We start from the raw sequence: 20,132 nt of genomic DNA, 5'->3' as shown, positions 1-20,132 counted from the left end.
TTACGGGCTGTGTCAGAGAAAATAAAGGTAGCAGAACTGAAATTCGAGGCGCACACCACTAAATAAAGTCCCATTGAAATATAATATGAAGGGGCTATAAAGCAATAATTATGAGCCCCAGGGCTCCACATGGAGTGTTGAGTCTACTGTTGACCAGTAATTTTCCAGATCCAGATTCCAGATCCAGGGGAGGAAAAAAATTTGACCAGCCGACAGGGGGCCTATGGAAATGCTTGAATATGCAAATAGGCCTATATCTAGACCATTTTATATCTAGACCATTCTTAAACTTAAATATGTTGCAGTTCTCCATGCGGAAATGCACCAAAAATGTTGCACTACGGCATGCGGAAGTGCACATCCCGACCTGCATCACCTGATGCGGAAATGCAGGTCTGGAAGTGCATGACGGATTGTACAGTTCCGCATGCAGAACTGTATAAGGGGTGGTGCAATAATTATGTGTACCCCCGGGTGGTGAATTCTCAAAATGGTCTGCCAAATATCGCTTGCCCCCCTTTGGCGTGACAAAAAATCTTTGCCCCCCTTTCGACGTGCTAAAAACCTTTGCCCCCCCTCTTTCGGCGTGCCAAAAAACTTTGCCCCCCTACACATGTAAGATTTTGGGGAACCCGAATTTAAAACCGTAAATTGTCTTACCATATAATGCCAGCGTAGCGATCAGGAAATTTTGCATATTTGAACGTGTTCCTAACGTTTTCCTACGCTTTTTAGGGCGCACGGTAATATAGAAACGGTGCCCAAAATATCTGTGCCAAAATTGCTTCCCCCCCTTTCGACCTGCCAAAATTGCTTGACCCGCCTTTTGACCTGCCAAAAAATGCTTGCCCCCCCCTTTTGGCTTGCCAAAAATCTTTGCCCCCCCTATAATTCACCACCCCGGGGGTACACATAATTATTACACCACCCCTAAGCGGAAGTGTGCAGTACCGCATGCGGTATACTGCACATATAATAGCGGTCGGTTTTAATACCTGCCGAGGGGGGAGGGACAAGCATTTTTGGCAGAAAATTTTCATCAGGGATAAATGGGGACCCTTTAAACTCTTTAAAAGGGAAACGCTCATGCCGTATGGAATTCACATGACTATTTGGTATAGGCCTATATACACTATCCTGCAAACTCGTTCAGGGGCTGTGCAATAATTATCAGCCCCCCTCGGGGGGGGGGTAAAATTTCCAAATGGCTTGCCAAAATCGCTTGCCCCCCCTCTCGGACCGCCAAAAATTCTTTGCCCCCCCCTTGAACATGCCAAATTTTTGGGATCCCAATTTGCAAACCTTTAAATGGTCTAGATGCATGTTGCGAGCACAGCAAGCAGGAAAATTTGCATATTTAAGCGTTTCCGTACTGTTTTCCTAAGCCTTTATAGAGTGTTTTATTAAAAAGGCGCCCCATGAATGTGTGCCAAAATCGCTTGCCCCCCCTCTCGGCTTGCCAAAATTGCTTGCCCCCCCTTTTGGCTCGCCAAAAATTTCTTGCCCTCCCCCTCCCCCACAATTGTACCCTCCCCCAGGGCTCATAATTATTGCACAGCCCCTTAATGCCCAGGGGTTTAATGAGGACGAAGCAAATGGATTTGCAGAAGTATCCTACTTAGGTTCAAAGGTTGAAATAATTTCTAGGTTGCAACTGGATGTAATATTCACTCAGTTGTAACTGAGCGAAAAAATGGGACAAACAATTGACAAATGGGGACGAAAATTTGTTCCCCCTCACACTGAAATCCGGCTACACTACTGTATCAACATTAACTAGGAGCCGAGATTATTTAGAATGTCACGACTCAGGGCTTTTTTGTGTTCTCTTAATAGTCTCAGCTTATATTAGTCTAACTTAGTTACTTCCTTATCAGCAACCTTTTGGTCTTATGGATGCATAAATGCCAAGAAGGTATGACCCCTCGAGTGGTGTCACATGAATGAAAAAAAGTACAGAATGTAATAAAATAATAATAAAACATTGTCTAAACCAGGCGTGACACTCATCCACATCCCCCTCCTCCACCAACCTGCCCATTCTGAATTCTATGAAGCACAATATCAGTATTAAAAAGGCTAATGGAATTCTTTTTACAGGGTTGAAAGTGCATTTTATTTAGCAATAAAATGAGACCACAAGCATGACAATAACTTCTTGCTTGAGAGAGATATCATCATTTAATTTGAGTCGAATTTGGGAAAATGTAACACCGCCACATTTTTAGGTGGCGAGTTCAAGACGTGTGACCAAATTGAACTTCTAGGAAATAATAAGCCAGTGATTGCAATATTTTTATCACCCTAAGTTTTGCCGTTCTTATTTTAAGATTACCGGACCATTTATATGTGTAATTATACAGTACCAGGGGATTCACTCTGTCATTATAAAAAAATTATTTGAAAAAATCAAAGAGTACTTAAAGCCTTAATGTACGATTTTCGTCCAAATTTGATTTTGTTATTCTTTATTCAAAATGTTGAAATAATATTAGTAATAACTGACGGGAAGGGTTGCTGCCCAATAAACCGCACTGGTTATTTTGGCCATTTAACACACAGTTCTATGGGAGGACATATTATCATAATTAGTAAATTATGATAATATGTCAAACTTTCCTCTATTGACCTACAAAGACATCAAATTTGGCTTATTCCATTTAGGTGCAAGTTGGGACATGTGTAAACATTACAAATATGCAAAAATAACAGGTTTGAAAAAAAATTAACCAATTTCATATTATAAGATCGTACAATAGGGCTTTAAAGTAATGATTGTAGTAATGATTGACTAACACAATTTCAATCAATGACAAAAATTTAGGCAGTATGCAGAGTGACTTTGTTGGGTGTGGAATCGAACCACAGGTTGCAGAAGCACCTTCCATTAACCAACTTTTTTGTCAAGACTGCATGCCCAAATTAATAAGATTTGTTGTCCACCTCTTACTTGAAATTAAAAAAATATTAGTATTAAGAATAAAATATTAATATTTTAATATTAATAATGAAAGTTTAGTTTAGTTTTTATTTAGCTTTGCAACATATACAAAAATACAAAAAAATGGTAAGAAAGCAAGTACAAAGCATCAAAATTTAACAACAATAATAAAATGTGCACAAACCACCAAATGCCATCCCAGATTGGAACGGCATACACGCCACAACACCAAAACGATAGCCCATAAAAGCCTGGCTACGTATTCCAACGGGGTCCCAAAAACAAAAAATGGCTGTGGACATGGAGGAAAATAGAAAAAAAAGACATTTGGACATAAGCCTACATACGTATAAATTCTGCAGATTCCTGCTTCAAAGCATTATCAGCCAGGTGTTTTTTGACAGCCTTTTTGAATGCCATCCTGCTGCTTATGGACTGAATTTGAGGTGATTTGAATGGGTTTGTTGAGTCCATGGAGCCAATTGTTGACCTACAATCCTTTCAGTATATCTTTGCCCCGCTCCCCTAATTCAATGTTTGACCAAGCCATGTTGTTAACAGGCCTGTGAGACCTTCCAACATTAAAAGATGGGGAGTAGGGAAGGATGAGGTACAGAGAGGGTCTGTGCTTCACGCATATCACATGCAGGGTTTCAATCGCCTTTCCAATTTGGATAGGGCATGCATTTCAATTGCTTAGGCCTAAAAAAATCATGTTCAATTTTTTTCAGGTTCAAATTATTGTTAAATTATTCAAATGCTTATATTTACACCATAATGTATTTGAGAATAAACATTGACTATTGTATAGTTTACACCCTGCTATGACTGGTACACTCAGCCAGCAGTATAGAGTTTCTGCATGCAGGTTGTATCAACAGACCCCATTCACTTACACCCCACCACCCCCCCCCCACACACACACACACACACAGGACACACGCACAGCGGCCATGCGAAAGATGGCTTTTGAATGTCACATAAAACAAAAGATCCGCCAAATTTGCAACGGATCCGCTTCACAACCTTCAACGGTTACGGTTCGCTATCTCTAAGGACCGCTATCTCTAAGGTTCGCTATCCCTAAGGTTCGTTATCACTAATTACGAAAAAGGTCCACTATACCTAAGGTTCGATATCACTAATTTTGAAAAAGGTTCGGTATTCCTAAGGTTCAGTATCACTAATTTTAAATAAGGTTCGCTATCACTAATTTATTGAAGGTTCGCTATCTCTAAGGTTCGCTATCACTAATTTAAAATAAGGTCCGCTATCTCTAATTTTAACAATCCCGGTATCCCTAAGGTTCGCTATCTCTAATTTTAAATAAGGTCCGCTATCTATAAGGTTCGCTATCTCTAAGGTTCGCTATCTCTAAGGTTCGCTATCACTAATTTCAAATAAGGTTAGCTATCTCTAATTTTAAATAAGGTTCGCTATCTCTAATTTTAAATAAGGTTCGCCATCTCTAATTTCAAATAAGGTTCGCTATAGCGGTCCTTATTTAAAATTAGAGATAGCGGACATTATTTGAAATTAGAGATAGTGGACCTTATTTAAAATTAGAGATAGTGGACCTTATTTAAGATTAGTGATAACTGAACCTTAGGTATAGCTTGAACCTTAATCGAAATTAGTGATAGCGAACCTTAGAGATAGCGAACCTTGATTAATTAGGGATAGTGAACCTTAAACAAAATTAGTGATAGCGAACCTTAGGTATAGCGGACCTTTATTGCAATTAGTGATAGCGAACCTTAGAGATAGCTTGAACCTTCAATAAATTAGTGATAGCGGACCTTATTCAAAATTAGTGATAGCGAACCTTATTTTAAATTAGTGATAGCGAACCTTATTTTAAATTAGTGATATCGAACCTTAGAACTAGCGAACCTTATTCCAAATTAGCGATAGCGGACCTTTTTTAGGTATAGCGAACCTTTTTCTCTATTAGAGATAGCGGGATTCTTATCTCCATAGACTTTACACGTTAGTGATAGCGAACCTTAGAGATAGCGAACCTTAGAGATAGCGAACCTTAGAGTTAGCGAACCTTAGAGATAGCGGGATGTCACCGTGACCACCCCTTCAACAGATTCAACGCAACAATATGTCAATGACAGATACTGAGATAGACTTTGACATTCATACACAAAAAAATTAAATATTTGCAATTAAAACTCATGTTTTTGAGCGATTCTGAATGTTATCAATAAAAATGCAGTGATGACGTCATTGAGTTAACGATTTTCCGAATGCTGATTGGTTGATTGCGTCACTGTCAGTGATCTGTGCATGCACGGTACGGAATGATTTTTCGTATGGGTAAAATACACTGTGCCCTGGGACAAACAAGAAAAAGCTACAAAATTGAACCAATTTCACTTTTGACTCCAAAAATTTCCCATGTGCCCAGCCCCCCAAGTATTCATGAACAGTCCCTTAGTATAAAGCAAAAATCATATGTAACCCATGTTTAACAAATCTATGTCCAACTCAGTGTCACACATACATTAAGCAATAAGGTTTGCTTGCCCTCTACCGACCGACCTAAAATTTGCCAAAATCGGGGCCAAAATTTAATTAGAGGTTAAATACTGCGCATCGGTTATTTGGAGGGCATTGTGAAAAATCTAAACATTTTGCCTTCGGAACCAAGGAATATCCCGAGGGGGGTAGCCCCGAGAGATATTCCGCAAAATTATAAACCTCATTCACAACCGTCACACTTTGATCTCTTCACTTTTGCTCAAATTTGTAAAATGATTTTTACATCTTCCCTTTCCAAAAATCAATCAGGATAAAAGTTTGTTTGACACGCAATACGGCGCTCACGGAGGTTACTAATATTTGATTTCGAAAAATTACGCATTTTGTGGTCAATTGACCTTGATTTGCATTCGCGTTTTCATAGATAACTCAGGGGCGTAGCAAGAGCATCCGGGGCCCATGGACAAGGGGCAATACGGGCCCTTTTAACCAGAGCGGGATTTACCTTATTGGCCCTGGGCCAAGCCAAAATTTGGAGGCCCCAAATTCACGTGCCGAGGAAGGCATGCACTCAAGTCAGTGGCCAAGTTTTGGTTTAGGTATAATATAGAGGGGGAATAACATATTTTGTTCGGATGTTACTAGGACATTTTCACGCAAAACACGCGAAAAACTTCTATTTCAGACTATTTTAGCCTCAGATCAACGTGAATTCTGATATTTGAATGCGCGCAAAGCGCGGAAAATTTTACAATTTTGCCCTATTTTGGCCAAAAAGCATGCTGTTATAGGGGTTAAAAGAAAGATGCATAGGCCAATTTTGGGGGCCCTGGACCCGAGCCTATTTGACCCAATCCGGCCCTGCTCTCCATTCCCAGCACTTCTTTAATTTTCACTTTTGTGCTCGGGGCCCCTGGACCCTCGGGGCCCATGGACTTCGTCCACCATGTCCCCCCGCTTGCTACGCGCCTGAGATAACTAAATGTGATTGGATCGCATGCATCGCACTTATTAATTAGGTTATGAATGGTTTTTTATTACTTTTTCTGCGTCTAAATTTCATTTCAAAGCTAAATTTAACCAACAACATTTTCCTTAAGAAAATCATTACTGTAAACTCATAACATTTATAACTGTCCATTCCTCCATCAATGTTTTCAATAAGCTCAGGGTCTTATGCCTGTCAGTATGCAGTTGTGTTCTAATTGAAGCCATTTCTACGCTGTATCTCCGGGTGTATCTTGTGTATTGAAGGTCGGAAGTGAAGTATTGATACATCTGTCCACACAACCAATGTTCATTGCCTACCAGCAGAGATGTATCGTTCGAGTCCGGACTCGAGTCCACTTTTTGTTGGACTCGGACTTGGCTCGGACTCAGACACAAAAAGACTCGGCTCGGCTCGGACTCGGGAGACAAAAGGACTCGGACTCGAAGGCGAGTCCGGTCCGAGTCCAGTCCAATGTCCAAATCTATGTATTGTAAAATGTGAAATGATTATCTAAAAATGTAAAAATAGATCTCAAATTTGTTGACTTTACTTATTTGGCCATTTTGCAAATTAATTGGGGCTGTCAAACCTGTGACCTGTTATTATCCTACATCCACCAAATTATTTAGATTTATCTGTCACTAAGCAGAATCATATTTTTGTTATCATTTAAGAGAGTTTATCCGATAGACTCAGATGGTAGGTGGAAGATGGGGGTCAGCAAATTTTGTTCATATTTTGTCAATCAAACATGTGTCCATGAGTATTTACAGTGGAGGTATTAAAAATTTTTGTTTACTTTTCACTGGGAGATACTGGACCCCCCTCAAAATGAACCCCTATGATTGTCTTCTCAGACACAAAATTTTCGAAATATGCGCTAACTTTCGACTAGAGTCACGTAATAACACCAATTTGCAGACAATTTATTTATACTTCACAGTAATTATGCACATTTTGTCTCGACAGAGCAATTACAAATTCTTTAGAAAAAGTTTGGATTGTTCCATTTTCAGAGAGGGGTGTAATGGCCTTTTCAGCAATTTTATAAATGTTAAAAATCCCAATTTTGAAGCCAAGTTTACAAGATGATTGTGAGAGTTCCCCAATATTTTTGTAAAAGTTATTGATATGTTGGATAAAGTAAATATAGGCCAAACAATTGAGCAAATAAAAATCATGGAGACTTTTTCTGTTTTAAAATGAGCACATCTTATTTCATGCCATTTTTCAGAAAATGCAACCGCGACATTTCTAAGCTATAAACTCATTTTCGGTGATTTTCCATGTTTGAAAAGAAATTGGATAAAAAGTGAGCATATTAGAAGTAAACAACATCAACAATACTGTTGCATAATTAGTTTGGGGCCTAAATTGTGCTGTAGAAATGCTTAGAAAAGGACTATTCCATTATTTGTTGGGTGTCAATACCCCATGTCAGTACTAAAATTCCCTCTGTTTTGATTTAAAAATTGCATCATGCTTATATGCATCCTCAAATGAATATTATCTCTTTCTTCCAAGGTAGATATAGCCTACAATTATTATTTTCTATCACATGTACATAGTGAACAACAAAGACAATAGTAATATTGGAATGATACATTCATCAAGTAGGGGTGTTATTATGATAAACATAAAAATGCTTATCTGTCTATGATTCCTAATTTTTGAAATACCAATCATGCTGCTGACATTCAATTGATTTTGGGATTTGTATTGAGGTTCCTATGAACCGTGCTCTCTCTCACTCTCTCTCTTCCTCCTCCTCTCTCTCCCCTCTCTCTCTCTCTCCATGCTCCATCATATTGCAAAGCATGTAAAAATCAACATTTTTAAGTGGCATTTTCTACCATGCGTGGCAATATTTTTCAATTTTTACTAGTTGTATTAAATAAAGAATACATTTTCATTTAAGGGTTCGGATTTTTCCCAAAAAGACCTAACCTGCTTTGGTGTTTTGGAAAAAAAATCTATATCAGATTAAGGGTGGTCTGAACCCTGGAATTATGGAAACTTTTGGGCCTCATAACTGCAAAATTATTAGTCTAAAGAATATAAAAGTAACATTTTTCGAATGGAAATGACTTGATGAATTCATCTGTGAGGTCCAATTTGGGCTAAAATGCTCATTTTTGGAGAAAATAACAAAACATTTTTTTTTTTTGCCCAAATTTTTTCGCGCAACGTAACAAAAAAATTGTTTGGCCAAAAATTTTTTTTACTAATTTTTAAAAACTAGATAAAAATATCTAGGGACGCTTTTTTCATTTTTTTGAATTTTGACCAACTTCACCAAAAATATTTGAAATTTTGGGCGAAAATCAGGCTTTTTAATGATTTTTTTTTTAAATGTTGCATTTTTTGACCATTTTTGGTGCAAATTTCTCAAAGTTGGTCTATGCCCGTCAAATTGGATGATTAAAAGTCAGAATAGGTGCTTGTGATCACCATATAAGGCTAATGGAACTCGATTGTTAGTTTCCTATTGACCTCCCGCATCACCTTTTCAATTTGACCAAAACTTTCATTATTTTTATAAAAAAGTCAATTCTTTGAAAATTGAGGTGGAACTAATCAAAATTGAAACTCTCAAAATGTCTGACATACCCTGCTGATCATAATCAGCAGTTTTTCTTAGTTGTGGGGGTAGAGGATGTGGTAAATAATGGAAATTTACGGATTACCTCATCATGTTTCTGGTGATTACAAAAATTGCAAATTTCTTTTCATTTTAATTTAAAAAAATAAAATCTTTTCTCAATCTGTTGCAAAATGTCTGTAATGATGATCTAAGCATTAATACCTGTTTTGAAATGGTCTTTCATCAACAATATATACTTTGGTACTGGTGGGGTACCTAAATTTGGAGAAAGCTGTTCATAAAATCATTGATTTTGTTGACATAATGGATAATGAAAAGAGACCGAATAATGAATAATGAAATAGCGACCTCGTCCTTTTTTTCAAACATCCAATCGGAAACTAATAATCGAGTTCCATTGGCCTAATAATCGTGAGAACGCTAATATATAGGCCTATATGTTCATGGAGCATTATTTACTGGTGATTTTACCAATATGCTGTAAAAAAAAGAAGCCCACAAACACATGTACTTGGTTTGTATTCTTAAATGTGGTGCTCAACTCATCAAAGCAATAGCTGACTCAAGATAACTGACTCGAGATAAGGGACTGATCAACAGTGAAAAGATCATACGTTTGATGTTGGTGTAATATACAGCATCATTATACCAATGCCATACCGGTTTATGGGGAAAATATATGTTTGTGTTCTCTGAAAAGTAAAGAAGCCTCCATAATTTTCATTGGATGATATAAATAACCTAATGTATGTACAGAGCTTCTCTCCTGTAATGAACAATATGAAAACAATTGGGTAACTCTTACAATATGACGTCACAAAGTAGAGGGATATTTCACTTCGTTTTTCAAAAGTTGTAAAATGTGAAATATGGCCCCTCCCCTGTAAATAAATGGAACATCCCGATATAAATATTTGTTGTTTTATATTTTTTCAAGAAGACGAAGGATGAAAGATTTTGTGTACAAAAATTTACGTTCATAAATGCTCGTCTTAGGTGCAAAAATATTGTTCAAAAATGGTATAAAACCGCATTTTACAAGTCAGGGAAATACGCGTTTGGGAGTTCATGGAGCATTATTTACTGGCGATTTTACCAATGTGCTGTAAAAGAGAAGCACCCATATACTTGGTTTGTATTCTTAAATGTGGTGCTCACCTCTTCAAAGCAATAACTGACTATTAACTCAAGATAAGGGACAGATACAGTGAAAAGATCATACGTTTGATGTTGGTGTAATATACAGCATCATTATACCAATGCCATATATTGGGGAAATACATGTTTGTGTTTTCTGAAAAGTAAAGAAGTCTCCATGATTTTTATTGCATTATATGAATAACCTATGTACAGAGCTTCTCTCCTGTAATGAACAATTTGAAAAAGATTGGGGAACTCTTACAATGATGTCACAAAGTAGAGGGATATTTCAGTTTTTTTCAAAAGTTGTAAAATGTGAAATATGGGCACCCTCCCCTGTAAATAAATGGAACATCCCAATATAAATATTTGTTGTTTTATATTTTTTCAAGAAGACGAAGGATGAAAGATTTTGTGTAAAAATTTTTATTTTCATTAATGGTCGTCATAGGTGCCAAAATATTGCTCAAAAATGGTATAAAACGGTATTTTACAAGTCAGGGAAATATGTGTTAGGGGCATATTTTAGGGGGTCCCATATTTCCTAGGAGGGGGCATACCAGATTTTTTAAACCTGATTACTGTGAACACTTATCCAAACTTACTAAATTGACAAAATATGGTTGAAATTTGCTGACCCCCATCTTCCGCCTTTTCCCCATTTCATCGGTATTTCTCAGAAAATCTCTCTTAAAATGAAATAATTGATAATTAATCAAATGCATAATTTTATTAAATATTTGGACTATATAAAAATTTCTACAATGTAAGACTTCTTTCATGGAACTTTCCAATCCATTAAGCTCTTGAAAGAGAAACATGCACACTGGACCATACATCTCAGCTCCCACTCAGTAGGGCTATAATTTGCATCTGCTCAGGAAGTGAGTACACATGACATTTGTGTAGGCCAATTTTGAAAATATGTTTAGAATTATAAAGGTGAATTTCTGTTAGTATTATTATAATGATGATGATGTTAATTTTCTATAATGTATTTGAATATATTGCAATTCATTTACATGTAATACTGCACACAGCCTATAGGTATGCCAGGCAAACCTATCTGCTAGTCGGCCAAATTCGCCTAGAACACAATACATATTTACATAGAAATTTAAAAGAACAGGTAGGTCAAGGAAACCTACATAAATATGTTGTCTATACTTCACTTGACCCAAATATATGATTTTTTATGGCGATGAGACACTCGCACATGGAATTTTAGAGGATTTTGACTCGGATTTTGATAGCAGTTCCACATAGAAAAGCTGCTATCATCATGAGACTAAGATCTAGAAACACCACCGAAATCCCAGACAAACTACAATCAACGAAAAAAGTCTTGGAACACTTGTGTGTAATTAACGGAAAACTCTCACCCCCTCTCCCCCTCTCACCCGTTCAATGTTGAGAAATGCCAATGCCTTCAGCGGTTTCCCAGTGTGTTCCAACATTGATTGATGGGGAGAGGGGAAGGGTAAATCATTGTTGTAGATGTCATGCTTGTTCCCAGGCAAAATATATGTCATTTCCATGATCATATGAAATTCTGCACGGAATTTTAACAGAGTGTACCAAGCGTTTCAAGGACTTTTTTCGTAGATTGTAGTACCTAGACCAGTGACTTGACTCGCGTAGTGAAGCCGACACTGCTTAGCAATGACTTGAACAAAGACGCATACCCGGACGCAAGCAAGCAGATAATGTTCGCGTTTATAGAACATGTTGCATTTGACGCGGGCGATAATGGCGCAGTAACCACGCAACCGAGAGCGTCAGAATGTACGCGATTATCTCCGCGCCTAGTAACCCCGTCAATCCGTCAATATCACCTTGGATACGGGCCTTCACCCCCCGCTGTGGTAAGGGATGGGCAGTCATAGGTCTAGGTGGTATGTCTATGACCGAAATGCTGTTTTGTTAGCTGAATCTTTTTGATGAAAGTCAATCTTTGACAAAATAAGATAAGATGTAACTTTGCTACGGAAAGTGCTATGACAAAACGGTTTTCAGTTTTGACTTTCTTTACTCAAGGGCTTTAATTTGATATATAAAATGATGCAGTTTGATGGCAAATTTGAATTCACCTGGCATACCTACAGCCTTGTCCCTAGGCGCAATTAAGTTAACTGAGTTTACATGTAGTGTGCTACACACACACACAAAATACCCCCACATGCCTGCTGTCTGATACAGGTACTAGGTGGTCTGATATACATGTAGTTTTTACCTTCAGGAGTAACCTGTTCATGGACATGGCTTTTAAAGAAAGTGTGTACGGTTGGTTGGTTGAGTCAACAGTGTTGGGTGGGGTTTGGTGTGTGGTGTGATGCAGTGAGTGACCTTCTCATCACATTTCTACAATTTTATCATCAAAATGCCATAAAATTATGCAGAAACTTTAAAATTGACCTTTTTCAGCTAATTTGTATTGTAAATTTTTCAAATAAGAAATAAAATTTTGCTCCATTTTTGCAAATAATGACCCATTTTTTCAAAATGTTGTACCAAATGACCCCTTCTTTCAAAATTTTATACCCAATTACCCCTTTTTCATTTTGTTATACCCAAACTAAGCAATGCCAATAGGTAGATACCTGTCACATTAAAGTTGAATGAACCCCCCCCACCACCACCACCACCGGAATGGACTCTCACCCCGAGTCCGGACTCGGGTCTTATTTTTGTTGGACTCGGACTTGGCTCGGACTCGGCATCCCTGGACTTGGACTCGAGTCCGGACTCGGACTTGGCTCGGACTCGGCTCGGCTCAGACTCGGACAAGCTGGACTCGGGTACAAGTCTGCCTACAGGCCTATAGTAATGATTCATTTTTGCAAAAACAAAATGTATTTTCGACCGACCAACCCACCCCAAAAATCCCACTGGTGGGCAAGCAAACAATTTTTTTGCCTAAGTGTGACACGCCAAAATATCAAAGTCCAAGTTTAGATGCTATGTGACACGATCTGTTCCATGGGGGGGAGGCAAAGGAGGCCTTTTTGACAATTGAGTTACTGTTATTATACATATCATTTACTGAAAACACCACAGGTCTAACATACTTGGATCTAAAGTTATGAAGTTTATTTTCTTATTTTCTTATGTATTTTATTGTTTTTTACTCCATATTTTTACCTTTATCTCAGTTTCAAATTTGCCTTTGCCCCCCATATAAAATGGACCAGATCGTGTCACATATACTTTTCTTCTTGGGTAATAAAAGTATAGTTTCGGTGTGACATACACAATTCTGAACTTCAGTTTTGTTTTAGGCCATAAAAAGTTCAGTTTTGGGGGCATGGTCCTGTAGAAGTGGACATTTTTGCAGAACATCATTAGGGTACTTAGTTAAGTGTCAAATATCACATGCACAGAAGCCACATTTTCAAAATGCACTGATTCAATCTTAAATTGTTTTAAATTACTCCTCTCGGCAAACCAAATAGGAAATTTATTTGAGAAATTTATAACATCGGAATTGATGAAATTATGGGTCAAATAATACAAATATACTACACTAAGCCAAAAAAGAAACTTATAATTTTTCACAAGGTCATATCTTAAAATCCTGTCCATCAAAATTAACAAAAATTACACACAGGATTGCCTCAATACTCTACTCTAAACACATGTCAGTAACCAATCAGTTGGCCAACTGACACAACCGCAACCACAGAATTCTCACGGTATTATATTAAATCTATGATTGGAGACATACACAGGTGATGAGTACAACCTGCTTGTAGTACGTACAACGTGTTAATCCGATTATTACATCACTTCGACAGCGAATAGGCAAAAATTATTTAAATGTAAAATGATATCCAGATCTGTTTATTTGACCTACAATAACATAGTCAGTGACAGATAATTTCAGGGCCTTAACCAACACATTTCTTTTCTTTTCTGTTTTAAATAATAAACAAAATTTTATACAAACAAAGAACATCAACTTAGACCAAATATCTCGAAACTACCAACTCAACAAAATCAGCGTAAGTCGGGCGACTTTACGCTGATTTCGTGGTAGCAGGTTACATATATGCAAATAGCAATATTATCACAAAATACATTAATAGCATTATAATAAAATATGCAGATAATTTTAAACAATCAGATTAATACTAGCATCCAAACATTGTATCGAGCATATCACACCTTTCCGCGAAACCCGCACAGGAGAGAAAATGCGACAAAATTGAGAAAGCCCAGGAGAGGAGAGGTTGCTAGCACATCACTCTCAACAAGATAAATATCACACCCCATAAAACATAAATTGGCTGGGTTTTTATAATAATTGATATTGCACGGAACAAAATACATTACACAACAGTATAATACGAAGCAACATATTTGAAACATGGAAACATCCAACCATTGCTGGCAGAGCAATGGCATAAATAACCCCTGGAGATGAGAGGTTGCCAGCACATCACTGTCGACGAGATAAATATCACACCCCATAAAACATAAATTGGCTGGGTAATAATTGGTATTGCACGGAACAAAATACATTACACATCACTCTCATCAAGATTTCAATATCTTGTTCCCTAGATGTCCAAATTAAATGGGCAGGGTTACTCGGAATAAACAACACATGAAGAATAAATTACGATGAATCACCATTGAAGTACTGTCTAAAGAGATTTGTCTTCAGTCGAGACTGGAAAATGCAGAGTAGCAGTGTGGCAAATTTCACTGGAAGATTGTTCCATAGTTTCCGTGGCCGCGAAAGCAAATAAGCTATCACCACAGAACTTTGTAGATGACTTAATGACTTTCTGTCGACATTCACCAGATGATCTCAGCGATCTTGTTGGTACACAGATATAAAACTGGTGACATGCCATGAAGAGCTTTATATGTAACAAGCATGATCTTATAGGCCACTCTTTGTTTTATTGGGAGCCAATGAAGCTCTTCCAGAGCGGGTGTGATATGCTTATGTCGCGAGACGCAGCAGAACAAGCCTTGCGGACCCACGTTCTGAATCTCTCGCGATCCGCAATCCATACAGCAGCAAATTACATGTATCAAGTTTAGATGTTAATTACAAAGGCATATGAGCCAAATTAGTGGTTGATTCGCGAGTCAGATACTGCTGAATGTGTCCAATCTTCCTTATACAGAGAAGAGCACTGTTGCACAGATTGTTGATGTGACTACTCATGCTAAGGACAGAGTCCATGCTAACGCCACGATTGCGTTCTTGTGGAGAAGGACGATCGGGGAAATCACCTATCGTGATCGAAGGTGTCCAAGATGTGTTCTTGAATTTGAATTTGAAGTAGATGATCTCCGTCTTGCTGTTGTTGAGAACTAGCTTGTTAATTTTACACCATGATTTAATGTCACTGATGCACGCTTTAAGTTTCCAAACAGCCATATCTCAATCTTGAGGTTGGAAAGTAAGATATATAGCTGGGTATATCATCAGGGTAGACAATAGATTGAACATTAAGAGCCACGATCAAATTCTGTAATGGCCTGCTGAACATAGTAAACACCAAAGGGCCGGCAACGGATACCTGAGGAACTCCACACCGAAGAGCATCAGGGTCGGACTGCATTTCATTGATGGCGAGTCTTTTTGTGTCCAGGTCTGATCCATTTTGTATGCACAAGCTGAGTGACTTGAACGATGCATCACTGGCTTGTTGCAGTAAACATATGGTAAAGGCAGTTCATGCAGGGGTAGCACTAGCCTCTAATTAGCCTCAAATGGTATAATGCACAACTAATTTAAGGGCATATTTTCAAGAAGCCTTGAATTTAGATGGATCACCATCACCACTCCATGCCTTTATACATAGTCCTGGAGTTCTTTCCAGGATCTATACAGGTACAATGCAGTGTTTTATATATGTACAATGTAGTACAAGGGAAGTACAGGATTGTGCATAAAACTGTCTTGTTGGTCGTCATTTCAAATGGGATGATCCTTTCTGTGTCTATATATAGGTTTGGTGTAAATTGTATGAAGATTGGTACTCCTATTTCCTATCATGTGAACATGCCTATTCAACATCTTGTAAAACAGGTCAGATGGTGTGCTTCACTTCTGCCAGGTCCTTCCAGTGCAAGTTCCTTGTTTTCATCTGTAAAATAAAATAATTGAAAAAAAAATTTGATTAAAGAGAGTACACACTCATTTTAACTTTATCACATAGGCAAGCCTCTGCGACTGAACGTCTTTTTTTAATTTGTCAGAATTTTAATAAAACACTGCGTTAGTCAAAATAATTTGGACTATCAGCATGTTTTTCATATAATAAATTTTGGACTACACAGTGTCGGAGTGTACTTGCAATGGTTTTCATTTTCGAACTAGTGTCATTGGACTGACATACCCCTATAAAAGAATTGGGATTTGTGTTCGGACTAGCGGTGTGTCAGACTAGTGTCATATATTGGACTATAACATTTTTCACCCCGATGTGACAGTGATGTGAACGCGAGTGTGTTCTGACTAGCGGTGTGTCAGACTAGTGTCATTGGACTGACATACCCCTATAAAAGAATTGGGATTTGTGTTCTGACTAGCGGTGTGTCAGACTAGTGTCATATTGGACTATAACATTTTTCACCCTAATGTGACAGTGATGTGAACGTGCATGTTGATCCATGCGTGCGCATAGCCTTTAAGCATGTGCACGCCAGCGCTTTGAGCAAAAACTAGCGATTTGAAGTTGGCCCGATGAATACACACTGCCACATCAGGGCAAAAAAATGGTATAGTGGCATGTCGGACCAATATAATGCATGAACACCTAGCTGTTCCCATGCATGGCTTGGCCTAAATTTGTTTTCGTAAATTTACGTGCTTGCCTTGTATTACAATCAAATTTAAACCCATGGTCATGGACATTACTCAATGATTACAAGCATGACAAGTGAATGGCATGACATTGACTTGGTACTTTCTCACAAGTTTATCACAGACTTATCACAGACTTATCACTTTCACCATATTGGGCACACGTAGCTCTTGGATTTTAAGAGATTTTGGATACTCCATCACCAAATCGGTGTACATTAACACATGCATGGGCAGTGCAGTTTGCACATTGTACTATTTCTGTCTGCAACCGTGTCATGGATGTGGATCTCTGATTAGAGGGGGGATTAATTAGAGAATATAGGGTAATCTACATAATGCCATGCCATGCCATACAGTCGAAAGTGCAACTACAGTTTGTTCTGGTGTCTCACACATGTTTTCCTGAGATTGGTGTACAGATGAAACCTTGTCTACTGGACTACCCTCCTATAAGGACTCCAGCTATAATGACAATCACTCCAGCAAAAATAAACAAAATAAGGTTGAGTACACTATTGGGCTATTAAAGCTGATCTCCATATACCCCTATGGAAGACATGACCTTAATCTTCCACACAAGGCATGTGGGGTTATCTGAATGTGTGACTCCATTTAATACCTACACCCCCTCTTGTGGGAGGTTAAGGTCATGTCTTCTATAGAGCGTTTATGGATTAAACAGGAATAACCCAGTGGCATCCCTACCAAGTCACCATTGATACATACTAACCTGATCGAGGCACACCTAATATGTGCCCATTTGAGGTAGGTCCAGGTGTTATGGGCTGAGGCGGCATATTAGAATCCAGCGTGCTAGCAACGACGGTAGCAGCAGCAGCAATGGCTGGTCCTGGTATAACCATGCGTTGCATTGCCTGTTGGGTGGGTGGTACCATTAATTATATCTACAGGAGAAGACATCAAAACCATGTTTGTCTCAAGATTAGTTAAATATTCTTTTATGTGTCATATGATATTACAAAGACCAAAATGTGGATTGGTTTGAATGAAATTATTACATTATACCTAAAAAAACATGTGGTTTTTTTAAATACAGATTATACAGTACCACATATGTGCTCTCGCCAATTCAGAGTAAATTTAGAGTAAATTATCATATTGTAAAGTTTTCAGAATTTTGTCCCAAATAAAGTAGTATATGACCTCTTGTGGAGTGAAGATAATTTGGTACACAATTAGCCACATAACTTTAAGCACAAGCCTTTGTTTTGAAATGCCAAGTATTTTTTGCTCTACTTACTGACCATTCATTCTCTGGGCATCAGGAGCCAAACTGGACTGGTGGAACATTTCTTGATGGGTGTAGGGTGTGCACCAGAGCAGCAGTATAGGAGCTGTACCATGTGGGTAATTTGCATATTGTTGATGTTGACAACCTGCTGCCATCTCACAGGAAATCAAAACTCTTTTGATAAAAACAGGAAATATATTGGTCAAAATTGACTACATAACATGTTTGTTTCACAGCTTAGTGTGGTAGTGATGTCAGTGCATTTTTTTTGTCATTTTACAGGGATGCATTACATGACAGAATTATTCTGTTAGACTGTGATTGACAATTGCAACTGATGTTTATTTGTGGATCTTGCTTTCATGTCCAGACTTTTCAAAGTGTATGATTTGAAGAATTTGCAGATCCACATATCCATATTTAAAAAGCTGGACGATTAGCTAGTATAGTTTCTTGTATCATTATGATCATTATGATCATCATATGGTAACCTATATATAAACATTTGGATCTGATTATTAAAACATTACATACCTGTCAGTGATGAAAATTCACCAGAATCTTCTCCCGTTAAACAAGGGGCTCTCTCAGGGCCGTCACAAGAGCTATACATTAAGTTACATCTGTTTTGTAAACCTGTTTGAACACTGTTGAGGTGTATGTGTAGCAAACTGCTTTACTTTGATGCCTTGGCAATATGTGTGGAGAGATGCCTGTAAAAGCAAACATGAAAAGAAAAAAAGCAATATTAAACAATTTTTGGATCCAATGTTAACACTGAATATGGAGTGTTTGATGTTAATATAACAATGTAGCGATTTAAAGGTCACAGATACATGCATGTTGGTCATCTGGAATTACACCCCCACACACACACATCATGACCCAAGTCTAATTATAGCAAAATTGTAAGATTGGTTGGCAATGGCATTCTTTTCCTTGCTCTTTCCTTGTTTCTTCATACAGGCCAGCATGCATATAAGCTTGACAGCTTGGCTTAAGCAATAGCCTGGTCCCATCAGGACTAAAGCATGTGTTCATCCAGACTGACTGGTTAAACAAACATACAATATAGCACCCTCTGGTTAATTGTGACCAGATGTAAACAAAGATGACCATTAACCACTTTTCTGTCAGTACATTTTAGCATTGAGATTGGTGTACAGAGGAAATCTTGTCTACTGGACTCCATCCTATAAGGACTCCAGCTATAATGACAATTACTCCAGCAACAAAAAAAAAAATAAACAAATTAAGGTTGCGTACACCATTGGGCTATTAAAGCTGAACTCCATATACCCCTATGGAAGACATGACCTTAATCTTCCACACAAGCGTGTGAATTTCAAATGGGGTTATCCGAATGGGCGACTCCATTTAATACCTACACCCCCTCTTGTGGGAGGTTAAGGTCATGTCTTCTATAGGGGTGTATGGATTACACAGGAATAACCCAGTGGCATCCCTACCAAGTCACCATTCCTACTAACCTGATCGAGGCACACCTGATATGTGCCCATTTGAGGTAGGTCCAGGTGTTATGGGCTGCTTGGCGGCATACTAGAATCCAGCATGCTAGCAACGACGGTAGCGGCAGCAGCAATGGCTGGTCCTGGTATAACCATGCGCTCCATTGCCTGTTGGGTGGGTGGTACCATTATATCTACAGTTGAAGACATCAAAACCATGTTTGTCTCAAGATTAGTTAAATATTCTTTTATGTGTCTGGGATATTACAAAGACCAAAATGTGGATTGGTTTGAATGAAATTATTACATTATACCTAAAAAAACGTTTTTTTTTAAATACAGATTATACAGTACCACATATGTGCTCTCGCCAATTCAGCGTAAATTCAGAGTAAATTATCATATTATAAAGTTT

At 38.0% G+C, this 20,132-nt stretch overlaps 1 long non-coding RNA gene across 1 annotated transcript; it reads right to left on the bottom strand.

The window, feature by feature from the left end:
* Positions 1 to 18,260: 18,260 nt before the first annotated feature.
* On the bottom strand, positions 18,261 to 19,793 carry LOC140158220 (uncharacterized). Its single transcript, XR_011859730.1, has 3 exons — positions 19,739 to 19,793; positions 18,783 to 18,961; positions 18,261 to 18,422 (listed from the first exon to the last, which is right to left on the bottom strand). It is a non-coding gene; the product is annotated as an uncharacterized lncRNA (long non-coding RNA).
* Between the last annotated feature and the right edge of the window lie 339 nt (positions 19,794 to 20,132).

The sequence above is a fragment of the Amphiura filiformis genome, chromosome 8 (assembly GCF_039555335.1).
Source record: "Amphiura filiformis chromosome 8, Afil_fr2py, whole genome shotgun sequence".
Taxonomy (NCBI): domain Eukaryota; kingdom Metazoa; phylum Echinodermata; class Ophiuroidea; order Amphilepidida; family Amphiuridae; genus Amphiura; species Amphiura filiformis.
This window is presented reverse-complemented; position numbering and strand designations above follow the sequence as displayed.